Source organism: Jatropha curcas, chromosome 9 (genome assembly GCF_041381405.1).
Source record: "Jatropha curcas cultivar XTBG-Jc1 chromosome 9, XTBG_Jcur_1.0, whole genome shotgun sequence".
Classification (NCBI taxonomy): Eukaryota; Viridiplantae; Streptophyta; class Magnoliopsida; order Malpighiales; family Euphorbiaceae; genus Jatropha; species Jatropha curcas.
In genome coordinates this window covers 18,046,128-18,051,966 of record NC_143159.1, presented here as the reverse complement: position 1 = coordinate 18,051,966, position 5,839 = coordinate 18,046,128, and the positions used below count along the sequence as shown (strand labels likewise).

General features: G+C 29.2%; 1 long non-coding RNA gene across 1 annotated transcript; it reads right to left on the bottom strand.

Annotated features, from left to right (window-relative positions):
* Positions 1-448: 448 nt before the first annotated feature.
* On the bottom strand, positions 449-3,213 carry LOC149493724 (uncharacterized). Its single transcript, XR_016322422.1, has 2 exons — positions 2,172-3,213; positions 449-674 (listed from the first exon to the last, which is right to left on the bottom strand). It is a non-coding gene; the product is annotated as an uncharacterized LOC149493724 (long non-coding RNA).
* Between the last annotated feature and the right edge of the window lie 2,626 nt (positions 3,214-5,839).

The window sequence follows — 5,839 nt, the reverse complement described above, 5'->3', positions numbered from 1 at the left end:
ACACAATGATAATTTGTATCATCAAATATAATTGAAAAAAAAAAATGTGAACGTCAATTAAATTGATAAACTCATTTATTAATTATAATTATTAATAGATTTACCAGCAATTATGATTACCAATATATGAATTGAATTTTCGTCAACAAATCTAGAATTTGATTTGATACTATAGACAATTTATCACCAAGTATATATATATATATATATATTGTCACGATCCGAAATCATGGCCGGATTGACACTAGAGTCCAGATAAGCATAAGGCTCCCGAAAGCCCGTAGTAAGCCTGAACCACTAAAATTCAACCATATTAATATGAATTTCAAACAATCAGCCCATATTGTCATAAATAATAAATCTCATAATTATATTATACTTTGACCAAATCTAGCATCTTAAACATTTTATAGCTCGGATCCAATTATAGTACGAAACATTTATAATATAAGTTAACAGATTCATGCATTCACATAAATAAATAAATAATTAAACATCCTCATAAGTTTATCGGTTACAATCCTACAACTGCGGAGTTCACTAATAAATAAATATAAACAAGTTCTCGTACATATGACTATATAATAAATTAATTACTGAAATTAGGAAATTTCTTTTCTAGCTTTGCGGTGAAGGAAATAAAGCTTTAGCCGGAACAAAGAAGAATCTACTTCCTGGGAAAGTTAAACAAAAGAAATACAAGTTTAATAATGAATAGTAATTATTGCATAACACAAGTATTCACACGAAATGCTTCCTAAACTACTAAAATGAACACAAAGCTGGTCAAGCATATGGCACAATATCAGCATCCACAAGTAACTACACCTTCAGGTAATCAAACAAGTGGAAATTGGTCAGTGGCGTCACCGAAACCCCCGATAAGCCAATATCCCATGCATGGCCGACCAGTCTAATCCTCACTTGACCAGCGCTCTCATTTTTTTTATACTCTCTTTTCTTTCCATACCAACAGGAGGCTACTTCCATATAATCCATATCATCAGATGCACACGAGGGCACCAATCTTCCCATACATGGCCGACGGTATCAAAGACCGCCCTCACAAACCCATGGTAATCCACTTCATCCAAATTCCACACAAACAAAGCAAAGCAATATCATATCACAAATAATCAAACATCGCATTTAACTGCAACTCATTAATTAACAAAGATTATGCAAATGTATAAATATACACATATATACAATAAGTAGAAAGTAATGAATTAAATAAGTCATAATGAAATAAATAAATAATTATAGCATTATGTGGTAATGTAACTATGCATGATGCAGATGGTAGTGCACTGTTTATTATTATTCACAGTGATAGAGAAGATAAGCTCTTAGATTAAGATTTGCAAGAGCGGTAGACGAACTTGGACAATTTAATAAATCATAAATGCAAAGGAAAAAACTAAAGTAAATAAAAAGATTTATTTTGAATATATCATATGAAAGGATTATACAAACAAACCTATTAACTTAGTCATTAAATATAACCAGCTTAGAATCGATTGAGATTTACAAAATAGGAGTTTCTACATGTTAAGATAATGTCAAATACTCACTATATATATTTATTCAATCCATACTCACTATATATATTTATTTAATCCACACAGTTCATCCATTGGGCAATCAATCAAATTAAATGCCCATCCTCCACTTAATACCATCACCAACATCCAACCATCAAGTTACAACTTACAATAACCTCCAATCATGTTCCAATGATAATATCAATCATTCTTTACTTCATATAATTATAACTAGCTTATATAGCTATTTACCTAACAAATGAAAGCTTTAATTTATTAACATTCGAATAAAATTTATATTATTAAGTTAATTTCAATTACTTTCACTTGGTAGTTCCTTAGTGTCTAACTATAAAATCAAACAAGACAAATAATCACAATTAAATTCAGACCCAAATCAAATTGACTCAACCCATTTTTAATCACACCATTCACAATAAAATTCTTTACCCAAAATCAAATTTTCTCAACTCATTCCGGCTAAACCATTAAACCATTAAGCTCACATTTCTGATTCTCCACACGTATAAATAAAAAATAAATGCATTTCACAATTAATCAATCATAACTCACAATCTTCTCAAACTTTGCAAATTTTAAAATTAATGCAGAAATATAAGCACTAACCGTTCATTGAAATTTCAACTACACCATTGCATTCACGGCACTGAGGAGAGAATTCTATCTCTTGTCCTCGCCGGCCGGTCACCGGAACGTCGCCGTTTACGATGGCCGGAAAATACCAAACAACCCAGAATCATGCAACACACACCAAAATGCTTGAGATCATTTGTAAAAGCCGAATATGGTGTCGTTTTGAGGAGTTAGTTGCTCGTTTGGCCGGATCGAACACCACAGCCACCCCAACTCCACCGTTCATGGTGGTTTCACCATCCATGCTTTGTAGCCGGAATCGGTGAAGGGAAAATGACCAGAAGGTTATGAGGAATCGATAGAAGCCCTCTCTGTAGGCTGAATTTGCTGGTAACGGCGTGGATCGCCGGAAGTCTCCATCGCGCGATGTTGAAATTTTCGATCGCGATCTTCCTCGATTCTGGCCTCTATTTCACAAATCAATACCACCGATAAGCTCATCTCGTCGAGAAGATGAAGTTAGAGCGCTTGGTTGCCAGGTTCCATGGCCGGTGGCCGGAAAAAGGAGGGAAAGTAACGGAAGGGGGCCGTCGTGCGACAGGGAGGTAAGAAGGAGAGAGAGGAGAGAGAACATGGGGCAAAAAATAATTTTTCAATATTCTAGGGTCTTCTAAAGTGATTTAGGTCCGATTTGAGTTTGGTTTGGTCCAAATCGTGAGTTTTGACTCGGTTTTCAACTGATTTACACGTTTTTCGATTGAGTTTGACGGTTTAAATTTAGTTTTTGAGTTCGATTTGTAGTATAGAAAATTATTTTCCATTAAATTACGGTTAAATTTTTAAATGAATAATTTTTGAAAAAAAAAATTTTCGGATTGTTTCATATATATATATATATATATATATATATATATATATATATTTTGACAATATTTATTACATTTTAGGTTGAATTAAAAAAAGACAAGTAGTTACCTTTAACAGAATAATCACCAAGCCATTGAATAAATTAAAGTTGAATGCCTATAATTAGTAAATGGATGTCTCATACACAGAAATACATGTTAATCTTGTATACTAAAAATAGACATAAAATTATAAATATAGCATTGAAAGAAGATGTACAACTTTTTATGGTAATATAAAGAAGATCGAGAGGATGAAAAAAATTTAAAAAATTTATATTGCACACAAAAATATATAATACAGCTTTTTTATATATAAGAAAATTCAAAAACTTTCAAAATTATAAGAATCCATATCTATGAATTATAAAATATATTTTTTGAGATTTAAAATATATAGATTCATAGATTAGATTGGATGAATCGTTAATATTACTAAATATTAATTAATTTTTAAATTAAAAAAATTAAGAGTCAAATAAAAATATAGAAATAAAGAATGAATTGAATACTAAAAAAGTAAAAATAGAAAGCTGAATAAAGAAAACACTATTTTTGACTAATGAAAAAAAAAAAAAATCTCCAAATGAAGATGATCTGGACTTACACGCTTTTATAGAAATAATTGTGTATTTTAATTCAATTGAAAAATTATTGAAGGGACTATATATATATATAATCCTGAAATAAAAAAAAAATCTCTAAAAAGCTGACATGGCACTCTTATCTTTCAGCATTCTTTGTTTTCTTTTTTTTACAAATTTTCTTAGTTTTTGTTTCCTTTTTAATCATTTATTTAGATAATTATTTAGAGATAATTATTATTTAAAAAATAATTTCAAATGCACAAAATATATGTCCTTGGCTCTCTGTTTATTCTATATCTATATCAATACTTTCAAATCTTACATTTGATATGATTGTCAATAAGATTGATATATACTTAGCCTTATTTTCTAGGATAGAGCTGGTTTCAAAATTTCATTTGTTTTGAGTCGGGTTTCTGTCGGTTTTTATATTTCGTTTATGAAATCAAATTAGTTGCATTTTGCTTTTGTGGTTAATTTATTTACAATAAAGCTTGTCTTTGCTAACAAATACACCAGGTTTTTTAACTGTTCCATGCAGCGTATTCGAACATTCTGGACTATTTAATTACTCTTGGTGTTCCTTGTGCATAGTTGTGCGTCTTGGAGGTGGATTGTGTGATTTTCCGCTTTGACATTATTGAGGTGATGCTAACAATTGACTAGAAAAAAAGTATTGTTACATATTGGAATCTTACATTTTTTGAGCAACTTTTTAATAGAAACTGCCGCAGATAATTTCCAGGGGTTTGATTATTATGTTCTATTTCACATCACATCTTGTTGGTACTAATGTTTTCAGATCTAATTATTAATTGTTGAAATGCAAATGACTAGTCTTGATTTTAGGATCTGCTTCCTGAGCAAGAACCTTTTGAGGTGCTTCTCTCTCTCTCTCAAATGTACACTTTCAAATTCTTCTTCATATTTACCTTTTTTTGAACCCTTTACCGTTCCTCTTACAAGTAAGTTTTTTTGCGGCTTGCATTTGTATAATTTCATTTATTGATTAAGATTTTCTATCAATAGAGAATGAAAAAGAATTTTTGCAATATTATATAATTTATGATAATTTTTCATACTTTAATTATTCGCTGGTCATTTTTTATTTTCTCATTTAGTTAATCATGGATAATGTAGAGGTATAAACATACGAGACATACAATCTATTTAACTAATTAATTTTAACATTGTACTGTCCCTATCGATGTAATCTGATATGGAAAAAATGTCAGAAAAGTATCATCTTATACATACTTTCCTTCCTGGCATAAGGATCATTAAAAGGAGAACTATGAATTTGGAATTGACAAAAGAAAATGAATTAATTATTGGGAGGCATACACAACATAATCTCTTCTTTTTATTTTCTTTTTTTCCTCTCCCTTTTCAGTTCTTGAAATGGAATAATTTTAGAAAATGATCCTTCTTATTAAGTATATTTTATTCGATGTAAATTAGAGAATTTACTCAAAGTTTCAAGTTTAAATTAGTTCAATGTATGCTTTTGATTCAATCTTTCATCCGTTTTGGTTTTAAATTAAATCTAAACTTGAGTTATTTTTTAAGTTTATTTTTATTTACATTGATTTATGTACTCAAGTGGATGAAATGTTTTATTATATTTCATTCAATTTATTTTAGTATTGAATTTGTTGGATTCAATTTACTTATTAGTTGTACAAATTTAAAACATTTTAAAAAGTTCAATTAATTAATTATTTTTGAAGTTTATTTATTTTTAATCCATTGGAGTCAATAGATTTTGAAGCTTAAAATTACTAGATTCTGTTAACATAATCAAGATTTTAATCTTGATTATAAAACTGAGATATTTAGCGGTCTTTATAATAATAATAATTAAGATACTCAACATTATATTATTTGTTCTCTTTTTTTTTTTTTTTTTTTTTTTTTTTTTGAGAATGTTTCATAATTAAGATACTCAAATTTTTTTATTTGGATTTTGAAATTTAAAATTTAACGTGCTATCGCTTCTATCCGGTCTCTCCCTCAAATACTCATAAAGGAAATTTTTTGCATGTACTTTATCATTTGTAGTTGTTTTGCAGATAAGAAAAATCTGTACTAGCCTTCGCAGTGTATTCTTCGTGCTTGATTTGTCTGGGTATGTTGTTTCAAATTTATTTTCTGATTTTTACCGATTCGTTTGAATTACTTTACCTTTCTTTAATTCGTTTTACATTAT